This window comes from Canis lupus, chromosome 9 (genome assembly GCF_048164855.1).
Source record: "Canis lupus baileyi chromosome 9, mCanLup2.hap1, whole genome shotgun sequence".
Classification (NCBI taxonomy): domain Eukaryota; kingdom Metazoa; phylum Chordata; class Mammalia; order Carnivora; family Canidae; genus Canis; species Canis lupus.
In genome coordinates, this window is record NC_132846.1 from 34136622 (window position 1) to 34157992 (window position 21371).

Below are 21371 nucleotides of genomic sequence, written 5' to 3' on the forward strand. Positions count from 1 at the left end.
ATCCTCTCTTCTACACTCCTGGCCTAGAACTTTCTTCCCTTTTGTATTTCCAAACTTCTTAATGGCAATATAGCATCTGCCTTTGGAGATCCAGTTTCCAATTAAAAGCAGGCGTGCTAATACTCAATAGCTTATTTTCTGTCCTTGTCTCTCAATTTCACCAATATCTTGAAATTGAATTTTTGATGCCTTCTTTTATTTTCATGTCTACTCTGTTACATGACGCTTCAACCTACAGACGCTTGCTTTTCACAACTTCAGGTCACTTCAGCGTTGTCTGTGCCTACCAGCAGAAGCAGGCACCATTGTCATACATATCTTTTCACCCACTTTGCTCTCTCCCAGAGAATTCTGAAGTGGTTTATTGATTTTGAATATTGGAAAAGCCTTAGTTTCCAACTGAAAAAAACTAGGAATTCTTCTCCCAGTTTTGCCTTTGACAGGGTAAGTCTCTTCATCGACTGAGCCTGTTCCCTTCATCTGGAAAACAAAAGGGTTAAACTTAATGAACTATTAACTCCTTCCCAGCTCATCCTAGGTAGAGGTCTGGATTAGAACTCCCAACAAGGAGGGTAGGGTCTTAAAACAATTGCTGTCTATTGCAGGTCCTATTGACTCCATCTAAATCGTCTCTTGTTTCCTTGGGTATGTGCTTCCCACTGTAAGAACCTTGCAGGCCCAGATGTAACTTGATATTTTCAGTTCCGTGGAATGCGTGAAAGGCGCTAGTGTAATGTGGCTCGAAAGAACTCTAGTCAGATTACTTGGTTTTGAATCCAGCTCCATCACTTACCAGCTGCATGACCTTGAACATGTTACTTGACCTCCCTAAATCTCAGTTGCCTCATCTATAAGGAGAGTATAATCATAATAGCATTTCATAAGGTTATAAAGACTAAATGAGATCGTTGTTGTAAAGCCCTTAGAACAGTGCCTAGATGTTGGTTAGGACTCAAAAAATACTAGCCATTAAAATGAAGTAGCTCCTGGGACACTTGGGTGGCTCAGAGGTTGAGCCTTTGGCCTTCAACTCAGGGCGTGATTCTGGAGTTCCGGATGGAGTCTCACATTGGGCTCCCTGCGGGGAGCCTGCTTCTCTCTCTGCCTGTGTCTCAGCCTCTCTCTCTCTGTGGCTCTCATGAAAAAATAAATAATATCTTAAAAAAATAATGAGATAGCTCCTCAGGGACACCTGGCTGATTCAGTCAGTAAAGCATGCAACTCTTGATCTCCAGGTTGTGGGTTCAGGCCTTATATTGGGCATTGAGTTTGCTTAAAAAAAATTTTTTTAAGATTTTATTTAGTTATTTGACAGTAAGAAAGAGCACATAAGTAGGGGGAGCGGCAGATGGAAAGGGAGAAGCAGGCTCCCCGCTGAGCAGGGAGCCTGATGTGGGGCTCCATCCTGGGACTCTGGGATCATGACCTGAGCAGAAGGCAGACACTTAACCGACAGGCCACCCAGGTGCACCCCCCACACACACACCAATTTTTTTAAAAGAATAAAATGAAATAGCTCTTCTTTTCACATTGTAGTCAGTAAAACATACAAATGTTTAATACAAATGTTAGATACAAATGACTCATATTATCTTTTTTAATTTTTTTTGAACATTAGCTGTAACACTTGCCTTTAGAGCTATTTCTGGTAGGGAGGTATGCTTTTATCACATTATAAAAAATTATACGTGCTTATCTTAGCTTTATCATAACAATCTCTACTTGTAAGACACAGAGTCTCTTCTTTCTTCATAGTAGAGTACATGTACAGCATCAAAAAGCCAGTTGATTCAGTCATACAGAGGTAATGATCCATTTAGGAAAAAATTATACTAGATCTACCTACAAAAATTAGTTTAAAATATCCTAGTTATATACATTAAAGTAAACAAATGTTAAAAAATAGGAACTATGCCATAATTATAAATTTAAAATGCTAAGTCTCTTTGTTCTTCCTTAATAAAAGGCACAAGGTTTGTCAGGCTAGAGTCATATTTAAATACCCATAGTTTGGAGAATCTTATTTTTGTCTTTGAAGGCCTATCTAATCATTGAAAAATCTTTTGCTAGTGATATTTAATGAATGTGTGGCACTGACTTGATGACATGTTATATCAAACAGCACCTGCCATTATAGTGATTAAACTTTCGGAGGCACATTATTAATGTCATAGAAAGATCAAGTAGGTTAATCTGAGTACCATGCTCACACCATGTAAACAATGTAAAATGTACATACAATATTCTGTATAAAAATATCACATTGCTAGTGATACATTGAGGAACTAAAAATATTAAAGATACTATTAAGATTAGCAATTAATATATTTTGATTGATCACAAATTATATTCTTTTTTTTAAAGATTTTATTTATTTATTCATGAAAGACACAGAGAGAGAGAGAGAGAGAGAGGCAGAGACCCAGGCAGAGGGAGAAGCAGGCTCCATGCAGGGAGCCCAATGTGGGACTCGATCCTGGGACTCCAGGATCACACACTGGGCCGAAGGCAGACGCTCAACCGCTGGCCACAAATTAGTTTTCTTTAAAGCTCAAGGCTGATAGAAAGGTATCTGTGCTGTTTCTCTGTGTTTGATCATCAGAACATCTAAAGTAGAAAGTTTGTCATCACTCTTCCCCCCTTCCCTGCACCTCATTATCTCTGTGAATTCTCTGTCCTGCGGGGTTTTCTCTCCAGCCCACGCCCTTCCATTCTCTGTCCAATATCGACTTGGTGCCACTCCCTCATCCTGAATAACAGAAACATCACTTTACAGGATGCCCTCCACATCTCTGTGCCACTGCCCTCAAGTCCTTAAACAAAACTCCTGAACCCACTTTCAGGTTACCCAGCGGTGGATTTTTAGTGTTTGTTTGACATTACCTTTCTCTGAACTCAACAATTTGAACTCTAGATTTAAGCATCATTCTCTTATTACCTGGACCACCAAGAGCCACATTTCCGAGGCTGGTCCCCTGAAGGAACGTCCAAATCTCTGAGCTCTGTGGGTGTAAGAGTATGTGTGCATGAGAAGGATCTGGGTCGTATGTCCTGAGCAGAGGGGAAGACCATAAAACTTCTGTGAATAATTAAATAGCCAATGATTTGGGGACAACAAAACACAAGTTTGATTAAACTACTTCCCTAGAAAATTAGTGGAAGTGTTAGTGACCAAGGCTGACTTCATGAGCAATCATGAGCAACTGCATACATGGCTAGTTTCTTGCAGGCACTGACATTTCTGTCCACAAGTAAAAATTACAAAAATTATGCATTATAGAAATTACAAAGACTTAAATAGCAAGAGTGATCTTTAAAAAATATTGTCATGGTAATGAAAGAAAAATAATTAAAGATGCCATCTCTAATTCACAATTTTTACAGTAATTTTATTTTTTAAAAAGATTTTATTTATTTATTTATGAAAGACACAAAGCGAGAGAGGGAGAGGCAGAGACAGACAGAGGGAGAAGCAGGCTCCCCACAGGAAGCCCGATGTGGGACTCGATCCCCAGACCCAGGACCATGCCCTGAGCTGAAGGCAGATGCTCAACCACTGAGCCACCCAAGCATCCCAGTAATTTTATTTTTATTCTTTCTTCCTTGCCATGTTGCTAATTGCACACATAGTCATCCATGGACATGTCACCAAGGCAAACCAAAGTGGTCTTCCCTAAATAAAGACAACACAATGGAATTCTCTGTACTACCTAGGTCCACAGTTGATTTCTAGCCAACAGGGAGCCATTTGACCCAAAATTTTAAACTAGAAGAAATATGAAAATAAGGAGCCAGAGCTGAGTTCTCTAATTCCAAGAAAAAGCTCAACAAACGCTCCTTCCAGGATCTTAAGTGTTATGGAACTGAAATAACTTCTTCCTATGGACCTAAGTGTCCACTGCCTCTTATTAACAGTTAAAGTAAGCTAGTTTTTGAAATTATTGCCACAAAGATAAGCTCAGAGTGTCCTCAGAAAATATGAAATGGGGGATCCCTGGATGGCTCAGAAGTTTGGCGCCTGCCTTTGGCCCAGGGCGTGATCCTGGAGTCCTAGGATCGAGTCCCACCTCAGGCTCCATACATGGAGCCTGCTTCTCCCTCTGCCTATGTCTCTGCCTCTCTCTTTCTGTGTGTCTCTCATGAATAAATAAATAAAATCTTAAAAAAATAATAACACTTAAAAAAAAAAGAAGATATGAAATGAAGTTGAGCCAGAAGCAATGCTGGGATGGGAGAGTATTTTGTGGGGGAAGGATAGTGGGACAGGAAGAGGCTACCCATAGGAGAGGGAATAAAACCAAGGTAAGTCTTAAGGATTCAAAACTAAGAATCCGGAAGAACCCAGATGGACATAACAACACCTAATCTGTTAAACAAAAACATCGGCTATCTCAAGAAATTTAAACAGATGAAACACTTTTACTTTTAGTGAATATTCTGTTAAGTCTTAAAAATACACTTTTGGGGGGAAAACCCTTCTTTTTCCTCTCCTCTCCTCTCCTCCTGGGCTTCTCTGAAAGCCTGAATATCTGGAAATATAAGTAGATAGCCATCCAGTGAAATAGGAGTTCATTAGACAAGTCTGCTTTTACCTACGTGCTGAATGTAAAACTGCTTAAGCGTACACCTCGAAGAGAAGAGAGGGGAGAGAGAAAAGCAGAGAAAGGGAAGGGATCCAAGACTTCTGTTTTCTTACTTGCAGATAAACATTTTTCACACCTACGAACTACGAGGGGAGTTGTAGACAGCTTTCAGCAAGCCCCACAGAATTATTCACTAAGAGATCCCAAATGCACATTTTACTGCCTTCAGTTGCCCAATTACATTTTTGATTACCCGGTACCTTTCGCAGAGTAAAATGTCATCGTGTGAAAACCACACATTTCCTTTAGAGCACTCCCACCCCCTCCAGAAAAGTTCTACATTCATTTAATCCCGAATCTGATTTCATCGGTCTAAAATTTTGAACGTGTTCAACTACACAGCGTCTCCCTCTTAGAAAACCTGAGACAATGACAGGAATTCATAGCAAGTTTTCCCATTCAACCAGACATTTCTTGAGGGAATTGCAAGAGGCTCTGCAAAGAAACAGTTAATATGTATATATCTCTCTGAAATTGGCAACTGTCTTTTATTTCCTCTAATATTCTCGCCAAAGATCTGAGCTCATTTTTTTCTGTCCATAGGCTCCAAAAAAAAAAAAAAAAAAAAAAGACTGTATTCTCGCTAATTATACATCCTGAAAAGAATTTGGTTCAGTGTAAGATGATCCTAGTGATATGCTAATCCCTTTTTCTGCTTGGTGCTGCCTGAAGCTTGTGTCTAACATTTTTTTCAACTGTATGACAATAAAAGTTCTGGCAACAAAAGAAATAAATGGGCAGCTAAAGAAGGTATGGCTCAAACACATGGCAGGCCGGCGCTCCCCTCTCCTTCTGGCTGCTCTTTTGTAAACTGCAGTTTGGTATCTTCAAGTCAATAGCTGAAATCCAGCCACCTTAGCAACTTAGTATGACACCCAAGCCCTCTCTCTTTACATTCATGAATAGTCAGCACCCAGCAGACAAAATAGAACTAATCTTTTTTGACAGAATTGTTCAATTTTGGAGGAAAAGCTTTTGAGTCTTCCACACATTTGCAGAATATGAGACAACAATGGCTGCAATCAAATTTTAAAAACAACAGTGGCCAACAGGGCTGGAAAAAAAGTCTCTTTGAATTCAACAGCACATTCAGCCGGTCCCAGTGGTCATAAACTTGGGGCAAACATTAATTTCAATATGAGAGAGATTGAGAGAGAGAGAGAGAGAGAGAGAGAGACGGGAGAGGGTACCCCACGGCCCGCTCTAGCTTCACGCAGTAATTCCTTCTGCTGTGTATGATACACGCATCTTTTTTTTTTTTTTTTTGGTTGCCTTTTTATTTTTCTTTTGTGTGGACCAATACAAATATTCCTCCCTCTCTAAAATAATTTTGTCTGGGGGAAGGGGGCAACGAGTCTCAATTTAAAATGCTTTTTATCCAGCAGCCTTTTGTAGTCATTTGAAAGCGGTTTTACCGTTTAGAAATCCTGTAATGTATCCGTCACTTACAAGTCTAACATGTGCTAAAAACGAATCTTCTCTCCACTCGCACCCCCGCCCCTCCCCATTTAATACAAGGCATCGCTATACCTTTGGAGACAATATGAACAAGAGGAAAAATCTACCCAGTTCATGGCAAAAACAGAAGTTAGCAACATGGTCCATGCAGCTGCAACATTGCATTTAAAATTCAGTTTCCTCATAGGAAGAGGGCTAATCCTGCCCCCGTAATTCCCTACAGCCAAAATGTGCCCCCTCCCCTAGTGACAGTGCAATGCAAAGACACTAGCACGCTTATCTTGCCTAACCAGATGGCCGACTTGGATCAATGCACACACGCCACGATCAATGGGAGAGATAAAGAATTAGGAAAACAGTGGTACATGCTCCCAGAAAGCTTGTACACTGCATAATTATTTTATGATTCTACACATGGCTACATGTGATACTGAAGTAGAGAAGGAAAGGATAATTAGAGTGCTAGGAAGAATTTTGTAGGAGACTACACTGTGTCTGTCAGCAGTTCCCACTCGAGCAGACTCACTGCCCTTATCGGAAAGTGAATTTAGAAAACATGAGCAAAAATGTCAGGGAAGGTATTTCCATTTTTGCCAGGTCCTGTCACATCCCAAAGTTTAGTTCAAAGCCGGAGGAGGAGGCTTGCTGGGATTTGGATATGCCTCTCGTCATTAGCCACCCCTCGTTCCCCAGCCAAGGAAACCCACCGGATAATATTTGGATGTGAGGCAGACTGTCACGAGGAAGAATTTGGTCTCCAAGCGATTCAGTCAAGTTCATTCAGTAAAATAGAGCAGGACCAGGCATTCCCCTTAATTTCTGCTTCCTGATTGGCTAACCGAAGCAATGTTTTTAAGCAGGTTAGTTACCCACGTCCAGCTAAGAAAAAAAAATGTGGACCTACATCCCTGTTAACCACCCAGGTTAGGAGGGACGTATACGAAGCAGCTGAAACTGGCACCGTGCCGCTTTATTCTGAATTCAGACCAAGATCATAAACCAGAACAATAAACTGCTGCAATCCTCCACTGTGGCAGTGTGCTAATCAGAAAAAAAACAATGTTCCTTCAGCTCCTAGCACACGATGGGTGCTTAATAAATGATTATACTGTCGTTGCAAGTGGCAGTAATAATGATGTTTTACCCTATGCTAGTCCAATGTTGTATTCTTTCATCACCTTGTGTTAGATGCAGTTAAAAGTAGTATTAGGGTCTCCTTTGGATTTAAGACTCAGCTTGCATGCTAATTGAAACATTCAATGAACTTTTTACACCATTTCTTATGTAAAGAGAGACGGGAACTGGAATCTTGAATTAGACACAGCTCTCCACCACTATCAACCTCACAAAACCCGGTGTGTGTGTGTGTGTGTGTGTGTGTGTGTGTGTGTGAGCTAGTCATTTTAAATAGTCTATTACATTCAAAATAGTGTGAACATTCAATATCCAAATAATTACAATTACTATAATTTAATTCCTAAGCATAAATAAAATACAGTCTGCGTAAAAATGCAGAAGGGAAAAGAAAGAAATTCTGACAATCATAAAAAGCCATAGTAGACCTCTTTCTCGTAATTTTAGGTAGGTTAAATGTGATGCTCTGGATTTTTACATGATTCAGTTGTTCTCTGGGATGTTCTTTGTAGAGTTGTTTTGCTATCTCTGCCCCGAACGCTTCTTTCCTCCACCTCAGCACAAAAAGGATAGCTATATATAACTAGCATTTAACTTTGCTGCCCATAATCAGATTTAAAGAGAGATCCTGGGTTTGGGGATATGATGCATATTATCAAATCTATTTTTAGCTCAAAACCCTTACAAGGCAAGGCTATCATTTTACCATTTAGGGCTCGCGCCCCTTTTCTCTGAGGCTCCAAAAGATGAGTGTAAACATGCCATGCCCTTCCAGCAGCATAACAGATTCACTGAGATTTCCTTTTACTGTAAAACAGCTGATCCACTTGTGCCATACTTTCTGTCATGTAGCTAGGTTCCCAGGCAGTACGAGAAACCTCTGGGTGTTAGGGAGAGGAGAGATTCATGAGGTGGAACTGGAGCATTTGAGGAGAAAAAGCATGTGAGTTTTCTCTGAGGGCAGAGCCAAGGTGGGCTCAACTTTGGGCTGGAGACAAGGTTGGTGGCTGGACCTGAGTCCCACCATTAAGCTGGAAAACATGGGAAGCCGGTATGGTTTTGGCTCAGTTTTACCTCTGGCTCCCTGTAAAAGCAAACCCAAATCCTGTCTGCAGTAAAAGCATCATCAAGTTAGACCTCCAGGTTTTCAAAGGATTAAGATTTAATGAAATATAAACTTCCAATCAAAGATCACCAATGACACAAGAAAATAATCCTCTATAAGTGAAAGTCAGTGGAAACAGTTAACAGCATTAGATCTTTTAGGACTAAATGATCAGAATTTATCAGATACAGAATACAAAATAAATAGGTACAAAATGTTTTTAAAATTAAGGTTGGAATTGCTAAAGTGAGTCAACAATAAGAAATATCAAAAATGATATTAAGTTGGAAAAGAATCAAATAGTGCTTTTATTTTTTAAAATTTATTGGGAAATAATTTACAGACAATACATTGCACTCATTTAGAGTGTACAAATCAATGAGTTTTGATATGTATATAGAGAAACTATTACCACAAGCAAGATACAGAATGTTCCATCAACCTCGAATGTTTCCTCATGCCCCTTTGCAATTGATTCCTCCCTCCACCCTAGGCCCCAGGCAACCACTGTTTGGTTTGTGTTGCTGTAACTACTTTACATCTTCTAGAATTTTATATAAATGAAATCATACGTTACAGACACTTTGGGGTCTGGTTTCTTTGACTCAGCATAATGACTTTGAGATGCACCCACTTTCTTATGCATATCAAAAGGTCATTTCTTTTTATTACCACTGGTTACCACATTTTGTTTATCCATTCCTCAATTAATGGACATTTGGGTTGTTTCCAGTTTTTGGCTATTGTGATTAGAGATGCAGTGAACATCCGCATAAAAGTCTTTGTGCGGGTGTATGTTTTCAATACTTCTGGGAAACACTTAGTAGTGAAATGACTGGGTCATGCGGTAGGTGTATGCTTAACTTTTTAAAAACCGCTAAAGAGTTTTCTAAAATGATTGTACCATTTCATATTCTCACCAGTAGAATTTGAGAGTTCCATTTCTACCACATCCTCTGCAAGACATGATATGGTTAGTCTTTTTAATGTCAGCCATTATATCTACTATGTAGTAGTATCTCATTGTGGCTTTAATTTGCATGTCCCTACATGAATGATATGCTTACCATTCTTCTATCTTTTATTTTTATTTTTAATTTTAATTTAATTTTATTTTTAAGTAAATGTTACGCCCAAGGTGGGGCTTGAACTCATAACCCTGAGATCAAGAGTCATATGTTCTATCGACTGAGCCAGCCACCCCCCCCCAACCATTCTCATATCTTGTTTTGTGAAGTGTTTGTCCAAATTTTTTGCCCATTTAAGAAAAAAAATTTTTTTTAGTTATATTGACTTGCAAGAGTTTTTTATTTATCTTAGATACAAGTTTTTTGTCAGATCAATCAATTTAATATTTTCTCCCATTCTGTGATTTGCCTTTTTTTGTTGTTTACTTAATGGTGTATCTTGCCAAACAAGTTTTAAATTTTGACAAAATCCAATTCATTCTGTTTTATAGCCGTGTGCCTTTTTGTGGCTAAGAAATATTTGCCTATCACAAATTTGCAAGGATTTTTTTTCTCCAACATATTGTTTTATAAGTTTTATAGTTTGGACCTTTAGGTCTGTGTTCCATTTTGGGTTAATCTTAGTGTAGGGTGTAAGATAAAAGTCTTATGTGGGGTGTAAGATAAAAGTCTGTGTTTTCTTCCCCATACATATATCCAATTCTAGTGCCATTGTTGATAAAGACTTCCTTTTTCTTTTCTTTTTTTTTTTTAAGATTTTATTTATTTATTCATGAGAGACAGAGAGAGAGAGAGAGAGAGAGAGGCAGAGACACAGGAGGAGGGAGAAGCAGGCTCCATGCAGGGAGCCTGATGTGGGACTCGATTCCAGGTTTCCAGGATCATGCCCTGGGCTGAAGGCCCAGGGCTGAAGGCCTGCTAAACCACTGAGCCACCTGGGCTGCCCCAAGACTTCCTTTTTCAATTAGATTTTCTCAGGCAACTTTGTTGAAACATTAACCAAATATGTGTGGGTCTGTTTCTGACTCTTTATTCTGCAGATCTCAATGTGTACCTTTCATCAATACCACACTGGTGTATTGATTTTAATAATTTTATAGTAAGTTGAAACCAGGTAGTGATATCTTCCCATTTTGTTCTTTTTTTTTTTTTTTTTTTTAATGCTTAGGCTATTCCAAAACACTTGCATATTTCTTATGCTTTTAAATCAGTTTGCCAATTTCTATAAGATTGCCTACTGGGATTTTGATTGGTATTATTTTCAGTCTATTAATCACTTTGGGGATAACTGACATCCTAAGAATACTAAGTCTTTCAATTCATGACCATGGTATATGTTTTCACTTACTTAGAACTTTAAAATTTCCCTTTAATAATGTTCTGCAATTTTTAATGCAGAGGTCTTTTTAGTGTAGAAATCTGAGGATTTTATTTGTAAATATTTTTTGGTTTTGGACACCATTGTAAATGGCATTGATTTTTATTTATTTTTTATCTTTAAAAATATTTATTTTAGAGAGAGAAAAAGAGAGAGCCTGTGGGGGTAGGGGCAGAATGAGAGAGAGAATCTCTAGCAGATTCCCTGCTGAATGTGAAGCCTGACATGGGGCTCAGTCTCACAACCCTGAGATCATCACCTGAGCCAAAATCAGGAGTCAAATGCTTAACTGACTGAACCACCCAGGCACCCCAGAACTGACTTTTAAAATTTGACTTTCTAACTGTTGTGGTCAGTATATAAACATATAATTGATTTTATATTAACATTTTTATCTTATGATCTTATAAACTTACTTATTAGTTCTCATAATTATATTTCAGATTCCTTAGTATTTTCTATATAAATAATTGTATCTCCAGCAAATAAACATTTTATTTTTTCCTATCCAATATTTATGACTTTAATTTATGTCTTGCTTTATTGCAATGGCTAGGACCTCCCCCCACCCCACCTCTATACAGTGTTGAATAGGAGTGGTGAAAGCAAGCATCTGTGCAATGATCCCAGTTTTAGGGGGAGAGCATTAAATTCCTCATCATTAGGTGTATTAGCTATAGGTTTTCCATGGATATCCCTTGTCAGATTGAAGAATTTCCCTTTTCCTATTTTGCTGAGTTTTTAAAATCATAAATTGATTTTAAATCATGTCAAAAGCTTTTTCTGTCTCTATATAAATTATTATATAGTTTTTCACCTTTATCATATTAATAAGGTGATTTCTGCTTATATACTTGATTTTATTTTTTTTTATTTTATTTTAAAGATTTTATTTATTCATAGAGACACACACACAGAGAAAGAGGCAGAGACACAGGCAGAGGGAGAAGCAGGCTCCATACAGGAAGCCCCATGTGGGACTTGATCCCGGGTCTCCAGGAGGCGCTAAACCACTGCACTACCGGGGTTGCCCTATACTTGATTTTAAACATTAAAACTACTTTGTAGTTAGTTCTGGGATACACCCACCTTGGTCATAATATATGAGTTTTAAAGTATTTTGTTAATATTATTCACTAATATTTTGTTAAGAATATTTGTTCTATGTTTATGAGGGCTCGAGGATCCATTATTTTTCTTTTTTTTTTTTGTATCCTTGTTATCTTTTGGAAGTAGGATATGATATCTGTATAGCAGTGTGCCTATTTACTAGCTCTACATATTTTTTGATGAATTTGACAAGTGCTTAAGTCTGTTTTAAAATATAAGAGATACGGTCTCTTAAAGGAACTGTTCCTTAGTGAGAGGGTGGGTCATTATAGATTTACTCAAATGTTGATGGAGAGGCCTTTCCTGACCATGCTGTCTAGTGCAATACCATCAGTCCATCAGTCTTAGTTTCTTACCACATTTTATTTTTTTCATAGCTCTCATCAATACTAATGTACTACATATTTTACTTTTTATTTGTTTACAATCTATTTCCCCCACTAGTATGTAAACTCCATAAGAAAAGGGTTCTGACCTTTTTCCCTCATCTTGACTCTTGGCTACTTGTCTAGGATGGATTCCAGTAGATTTCTTCAAAAATCCGGAGAAAGACCTCAAGGAAAACAGAGACTGGCTTTTGAATTGAAATGAGACACAAAAGATAGTGTGCTCTGGAGTCACACTACTTAGAATTGAATCCTGGCTCCACCATTTACTCACTATACAAACTTAGGTAAATTACTGAGTCACTTTTTGCTTTAGCTTTTTAATCCAGTTTGCAAGAAGGTAATAACAGCATCTAACTCATAGGGTTGTTGTAAGAATTAAGTAAACTGATACATGTGAAACATTTAAAAAAGGGCCTGACATGTAATAAATGATCTCTTAATGTTTATAAAGGAAGTAGTATGCATATCCTTAGATTCAGAAGTGATTATTATAATGCTCTTATACTATGCATTTTTAAAATATTTTATTTATTTATTCATGAGAGACACAGACACAGGCAGAGGGAGAAGTAGGCTCCATGCAGGGAGCCCGACGTGGGACTCAATCCCAGGTCTCCAGGATCACGCCCTGGGCCGAAGGCAGGCGCTAAACCGCTGAGCCACCCAGGGATCCTGGATGCCCTGTTCAAGCCATGTCTGAGTGGTGCAGTTAAGGTTACCTCAGTCCAGATGTCCTACTGCAATGAAATCTGAATGAGGTTCTTTTACAAACAAACTATTGGAAAATATCTGAATAACCCTATTGAGGAATTTACATACAGAATTACTCATCATTAACTTAGACAATGGTCTTATTTCAATACAATTCACCCTCCCTAGATGATGGATCTATAGCCACATACAACTGAGTCCCATTCTACTGTTTTTCCAGTTTTCATCTGCTTTTCCTTTTTCTGTCCTGACCTGAGTTGTCCTCTTCTTAAGTCCCTTGCTGTTTTAGGTGAGTAGTTGACATCTGCTGGGGCACTGCCTGTAGTTGTCCAGAGGTTGTGGTGCTTTACTGACTCCCTCTGTGAATTGCCCAACGTCCAGTTATAGTACAGAAGTTTGTTGCCCTAACAGAAAAAAAAAAAAAAAAAAGTCCTCGGTTACCATTGCTTTTTTCACTTCCACCATTTTGCCATACACATTCCATACAATGTTAGGGTTATTTCTCTTAGCCTATCAACTCCACTCAGTGCTGAACAGGAAACAACTCTTACCCAGTGGAGGAAACTGCTTAAGTCCATTTCAAATAGAGCTATTGTGAAAAATACTCTCTTCTCTAGAAAGCTAAAACAGAGCCTTATCGTGGTTTTTCCCTTTTCTACTTTGGAGTGACCTGCTTGGATACAACAAAAGAACTAGAATCAAAGATGCTATCCAGCAGTGAAATACTATCTACCTCTCTACTGACTTTTTGTTAATAATGATTTGTATTACATTACTGAAAAAAAAAAGTATAGTCAACATTTACCAAAAGTTAAATCACTCAGTTTTTGCTCCCATCCTAGCACCTGGGAATACAGAGTAGACCGGCTGGTTACAAGAAGGCTTAGGCTGCTGCTATCATGCTTTCTGTTCTGGAAGGCTTAGAAAATCTTGGGCCATACATCCTTTTGACTTCTCTGAACATTTACCAACAACTTCTGGAAAACAATTTGTCATATGATCATCCTTAAAGATATTGTCCTTAGAAGAACAATTTAATTTGTTGTTGTTGTTGTTTTTAATGTAGTATGCAAACTTATTTGGGTAGTTCTTTACAAATGTTCTTTTTTTAAAAAAAAATTGTTTATTTTTGAAAGAGAGAGAGGGTGCAAGGGGAAGGCACAGGGAGAAAGAGAGACAGAATCTTGGGCAGACTCCCCACTGAGTGCAGTACCTGACGCAGAGCTCCATCTCATGACCCTGAGCTGAAATCAAGAGTTGGATGCTTAACCAGCTGAACCACTCAGTCACCCCTTAGTTTGATATTTCTTAAATTCCTTCCAATACTCTAGACTTCTGAACTTTAGTGGAAGAATCCAAAGAGACCCACTCATGATCTAGCTAGGGATTAGACTCCATTCCAGTGTAGATATTTATTAAAAAAAAAAAAAAAGTCTGTAAGCTATGAATATCAGATGTAGGATTTGCCTTGAAGGTCCCAGAATGATAAATAATTGCTAATTTTATGAAGCCTTATCTTTCATTTAACAGAATAACCATATTCATGACATTTTTCTAGATGTTACTAAAATGCTATCTCATGTGAAGACCCATAAACACATAATCAAATGAGAAAAATTAGACTTATTGTTCAATAATTGTCAGTCTTACTGCCTTTTTTCTTTAAGTACTTATAGCAGACATATTTATCATTGCCTCTCCTGGCATGGTCCTTGCTTGGAAGGGCCATGAATTATAGGAGCCTACTTCATGACCAGAGTTAAGGATCAGGCCTAGACATCTATCTAACCAAGGAGATCTAGTCAAATTTTTTAGCTTGTGAATTTGAATCAAAAGATGAAGAGTAGTTCCCAGCACTGGAAGGCTATTCAGACGTGGGAATGGTGGGCAGTTTTGTGACATATGAGATTAATAGATACTTCTGGTCAGTCAATAGAGGGAGGGCAGGCAAACAAAGAAGATACCAGAGAGAAATAAAGGCAAAAGATCCTTCAGCCCCAAGAGCAACAGAACAGACTTCATTCCTGAGGACCTATCAGGAGCTAAAATACCAACACAGCTTTATTTCCTATCCTTGGATTCTGCAAGAACCAGATCTTTACAATAAACTGCCCTTTATTTGTGCTAGCCTGAGTGGGTTTGTTACCTCCAAATGAAATGCTTTGAGAATAGGCTCTGTATCTTAATTTGGCTCTATAGGTGGCCCAGCAGAGCACAGTGTTTGACACAGAGTAGGGACTCAGCAACTTGGTTGAAATTCATGACTGTGACTCACCGTTTTTCACTTTCAAACTTTTTAAGTGTTTTTCTACCACACAATTTAACTCATCCATAGAGTACTACTGTTACATTTATTTTCTTTCTTTCTTTCTTTCTTTCTTTCTTTTTCTTTTTCTTTCTTTCTTTCTTTCTTTCTTTTTTAAAAAATATTTTATTTATTTATTCATGAGAGACACACACAGAGAGAGGCAGAGACACGGGAAGAGGGAGAAGCAGGCTCCATGCAGGGAGCCCGATGTGGGACTCGATCCCAGGACTCCAGGATCATGCCCTGAGCTGAAGGCAGGTGCTCAACCGCTGAGCGACCCAGGCATCCTTATTTTCTTTAATAACAGAAAAAACATAGTTCAAAAAACCCACCAGCCTTCTAAGTAAGAAAAAATATTGAGAACATACACAATATGATTTCTGAGGCAACTAGAAGCTCTCATATTTACCTGTCCCTCCTCCTTATTTTGTGGGTCTCTGAAACACTATTAGAATTGTTCCTAACGTTGTTTTCTTCTTCCAGTTGTTAATTAAAATACAAAGATCTTGGCCAAAGATTCCTAAAATGTGTTCTACAAAACTCTGATCTCTCAAGATCCTCCCTGAAAAAAAATTAGACAGGGAGACAAATAAATAGAGAGCCACGGGGTGTTCTCTTCTCATCTTAGAGACTCATGGGCCTGCAGCATTCTATAGGCTCTGAGGACTCGTGCATTGAAGAAACCTACTGAGGCTGGGTTTGGTGGTGGTGAGTATGGTTTAGTCATTAAGGAGACTCTCTGGTGAAGTGACTCTGCCACTCACCGGTTGTGTAACTCTGACAAAATTAGGATCCTGGGAACCCCTAACTCATAGGTGTATTGAGAGAAAAAATGAAATAATAAATATAAAGCACCCAGCACCTGAACAGCACATAGAAGCAGTCGATAAAAACTGTTGCTATTGTTGTTTTTTAAATCTTTTATTTCATCTGTAAACCCAATGTGGGGCTCAAACTCACAACTTCAAGATCAAGAGTCATATGCTCTACCAACTGAGCCATCAGGTGCCCTGAGATAAACTGTTCTTATTATTAATGTAGCTTTTCCTAAATTTATTGAACTAGGCTTTAAAACAAAAGTCATCCGGACACCTGGGTAGCTTGGCTCAGGGCGTGATCCCGGAGTCCCGGGATCGAGTCTTGCATCGGGCTCCCTGCATGGAGCCTGCTTCTCCCTCCGCCTATGTCTCTGCCTCTCTCTCTCTCTCTGTCTCTCATGAATAAATAAATAAGGTCTTAAAAAAATGTAATTAAAAAAGATAAAACACAAGTCATCTATTACACCTCTCAGAATATATACTTTGAGGATATTAGGAGAAGAAAAGCTGTTTAAGAGAGGCAGGAGGCAAGAAGCACTGTAAGGGGAAAGAGAAATTAACAGGTAATTTTGCTTATTTCATGATTCTGCTTAATTTAGGGAGGAGACATGTAGGTATAGCCTTCTCTCCAATCCTAGTAGAGTGCCAGGCTCACAGCAGGCATTTAACAAAAAAAGCCTGCTACTTAATTAACTACAAATGCAAATAGCAAGTTTATTTTAACTCTCCTGCATATGCTGTCACCTTATATTTTAACCCATTTCAGAGCAAGAGAAAAATCCTGATCTAGAAAAAGTCTTAGAAAATATTGATCACCTGGACATTTCAAAGCAGGCCTAGAGTTAGTTTTCAGGGCTCCAAAAATACTCCCAGTGTTCCAAAGCCGGCAAAACCAAGGCAAAAGCCTCTCCACACTGCCCACTTTCTTTGGCTCTGAACTTAAGGACAAACCCTAACACCAGGAGGAAAGCAAAGTGAAATGGCAACGCCTCTGCTACTTAGAAAACAAGTAGTGAACAAGCAGAGGCTGATCCCAGCTCAAGTGCAATTTTAACTGCTTTTCTGTGAGCACTCTGCGCAGAGGTGTGGCTGGTGTTCCCTCTGTCTTGCATAAGAAATTAGCAGCATCCATTCAAAAGAAAAATGATAATTGCTCAGTGGAAAAAAACCAACAACATTAAAGCATAGCATTGTTTCAGAAACACCTGAATGAAGAACGTATAATTAGGGGTAAACAAACCCAGCTCTGGCTGAAGTTTGATAAACATCTCTGAGTCTCGAACCAGTCTCCAAGTATTCGTGTCTCCATAAGTATGTCATTGCTTTTGTGGCCAGCACCTCTTTGCTTTCCATTGGAGAGATAGGTAGGTACTCAGGCTGACAGATGCATGGAGAGGAATTGCCATATTAATTTATTATATAAAAATTAATATATTAATTTTTAAAAACTCTCATAAAAATTAAAATAAAAATAAAAATAAAAATAAAAAAAAAAACTCCCTGATGTATGCTACACTCCTCGATCCTTGGCCGCTCCAGGAAGGCAGACCAACATTGAGAATTTGAGAACAAATGGTGAGAAGGAACACTATACAGCTAACGGCAGTATGCAGAGTGGGTAAGAGCATAGGTCTGAGAATCGGAGACACTTGGGATCTCAACTCTGGCCCCCTACATAGTAACAGTGGGATGGCTGGCAATGCACCTCCCCAGTTTAAATTTACTGAAGGAAATGATATGTGAGCTTCCGGAGGTTGTAAGGATGAAATGATAGTATAGTCATAGCATTCAGCTGTGGCCCTGGCAGGTAGCTACAAAAGCTAGCATTTCAGTGAGTCCTATGTGCAGGAATGCTGCTAAATACTTTAAATGCATTATTTCACCTAATCCTCAAAATCACCTTTCCTAACTTATTCCAAAATAGCTTGCATCTATTATCTCCTCTTTGTAGGGAAGGAATCTGAGCTTTAGAGACATTAAGTCATTGGCCACAGGAAGCAGTAGAGCTGAGTTTTGAGTTCACCTCTGGCTGACTCCAGAGCCCTAACTCTTGGCTGCCACATATAATAGAATCAGATGGTAGTTACTTTGTTTACTGAGAACCCACTCTGACCCTGGAGCTTCACAGGTTTCACAAATAACTCGTTTAATATTTGTTATGCTATAAAGCCAGTTTTGCCTCTCATTCTACAGATAGGCAGAAATTCAGGCATCCAAGAGATTAAAAATGATCTTCAGGTCAGACTGCCTACATGGGTCTACCATCTTGTGCTTAGAAGGACTCCGGGCTGGCTTAGTGTCCTGCTGCTGCCATCTTAAAATTCTTAAGCATCTTTTTTTTTTTTTAAGATTTTATTTATTTGTTTGAGAGAGAGAGACATCGAGAGAGAGAGAGAGCATGATGAAGGGAGAGACAAAAGGAGAGGGAAAAGCAGTCTCCCTGAAAAGCAGGGAGCCCCATTGGGGGTGGATCCCAGGACGCCAGGGTCATGACCCTAGTGGAAGGCAGACATTTAACTGACTGTGCCACTCAGGTGCCCCTCTTAAGCATCTTTGAAGAAGATCTATATTTGTATTGAGCCCCACAGATGAAGCCGCCAGTCCTGCCTTCTAACTTCTTCCCATTGCACTGCACTTCCATGACTGTGATATGAAAGCCAGCATGAGGGGGCCACTTGCTTCTCTGAAGGCAGCACTAGAATCCTCCTGCCTTAAGGATCCAGAAATAGAAGGCCACAAATTAATGTTTGCCAGCGCTACCTAGCGACAGGACTGTCTTAGAAAATGAATGGACTAGTCATAGAGCTGGAGTTAGAAACAAAAAACATGCTGCCTTCTTTTAAGTACTCTTTCAAGGAAGGGAAACTGGAGTCAGTCTTCAGTGTTCATGGCAACAGCGCCATAGATTTAGTATCAAAGGATAATCAGTACCCTGATCAACACCACACCTAGACACCATCACCCTGCCCGGGAGAACTCTAGAGAAAGAAGGCCAAACAGATAAGGGAATAAATGTTTACCGTGGCATTGTGGCCAAGATGCTGGCTGAATTTAATGTGTCTTGTACAGTAAGAACTTGCAATTGGGTGAGGTAGGGGATGAGCACTTAATCACTATCAAATGTTGGCATACAGCACCCAGAATACCTCTAAACAGAAGAAATCATCAGAGCATGACTCGTCTGTCTTTACCTCTTGATTCTTCATAGTTACCCTTCTTTTCTCTTACCACAAGCATGCTCTGTCCAGATGGCAGGAAATACACCTGTTGCCCACAGGCCTTACATCTTTGTAGCCTGCAACCAAAGTGGAAAGGAGACCAGCTCTTCCCCAGCCTCCCTCTAGCAAATCACAGGGAAAAGTCCTAATTGGCCCTACTTGGGACGATACTAATGCATTAGACCAATCAGGGTGAACAGGGGATAGGGATGCTGTGATTGGACAACCCTGGCTCATGGATCCGCCTATATGCAGTTGGATGCTCTGAAAGGCCGATAAGATTGCTTCATTTATTTGATATTCATTATTTATTCAAAATTCAAATTAAGCTGGGTGTTCTGCATTTTATCTGATAAATCTGCCTCCAGAACTCTCCCAGGGGAGAGAGGAGGAGCAAATCCCAATAGAAGGAAGAGTTGTGGACTACCAAGAATACTTGCTGAAGACCGTGTTCGGCTCAGCTCCCATTGGTTTCAAACCTGAGCCCAAAAGCCTAGGTCTCAGTCCCAAATTCCAGGAGAAAATGTTAAGTTCCAGTTTTCACTGCCCCATTTTCAGGGTCACACCCTTCACTGGTGAGGTAACATATTACTGATGCTCTAGATTGATTGTTTGTCCCTACTGACTTCTGTGTTCAAAAGCTATTGAAATGCTATTTAAAATTTAAGTTCATTTTTCTAGTGGAATGAATATTAATGGATCCGACCTAATTATACAACACTTATGCCATTTATACATTTGGGTTTGTTATGTTGAAAGTTCAATATGAAGTCTAGTTATTTTTATTTTATTTTTTTAGAAACCAGGATATACTTTTTGAAAATGTTGAACAATTTTTTTTTCTTTTGCCAAAGGCCTATACAATATAATCCTGTTGCAGAATTAACCTATTTAATTGAAAAATATTTAAGGGAACTCTAGCCAATGGCTCAGATATTGCAAACAATATTAAATAGAATTAAATTATTGTACAAAAGGAAAATTTGGATGGCCCCCTGCAATATGTTGAAATGTAATTTATTCTGAAAACCAGGCTCAAGCATTTTGACCTGAAGGTGTATTTAAAAATGAAGATAAAAAATTTCCCTTTCTTCCTCTCTCAATCTTCTGGCAGTCCTTTTGCCCTCCCTTGGATTCTCATCCTCATGTAAAACATGATAATAATGTAGGAAAAAAGTCTAGAACAGCACTGTCCAATTGAAATAAAAGAAAACCAAATATTTAATTTAAAATTTCCTAGTAGCCACATTTTAAAAAGTGAAAAGAAACAGATGAAAGCAATTTTAATTATATATTTTATATATATTTGGAATTTGGAATATAAATATAATTAAATATATATTTTAAACTGCTATATTTTATAATATATATAAAATATATTTATATTCCAAATTTTGTTATTTTTAACATGTAATCACTATAAAAATTACTGAGAGCATATTATATATTCCACTCATAACACATCTCAATTTGGACACTAATTCAATTGGAAATATTTGATCTGTATTTAGCTTTCACAAAATTTATAGTTGAAAGAGTAGATTCATATACCCAAGTTGTTCCAAAAATACTAATTTTCTAATAACTGAATTGAGTTTCATTTCTGATATATCAGTCAGGGTCCACTTAGGAGACAAACCACATCAGTATTTGAGCAGAGAGAATTTCATTCAAGGAACTGTTTGCTACACAAAATTATTAAACAGGCTAAAAGAGAGAATTATACGCTCTCACAGACATAGCAACTACAGGAAGCAGTGACCATGACCAGGGCTGGGGAAACAAAAGGAAGAGATTATAATTAATAAAACTTAGAAACTTAAAAGGAGGGCCTTATGGAGATAAATCAGCCCTTAGAGAGAGAGGCAATGTTTGTGTGGTGCTGCATCAGCATTTGAAGGATTTCAAATTAACTGCAGTAAAACTTTTGTTTTCATTTCCAAACATTGTAATACCAGGTTCAGTACATTTTTACATGGCTGCTGAAAGGAGCCAAAACTTATTTTATTCTAGACATAAATTAAAAGCATTAAGCTGATGAAGAGATGGACTGGAAAGGTTATTAAAATTTTCATGGTGGGAAGAGATAACTCCCAAAATTGTCTTCTTCGATTTTAGTCATAGACAAATG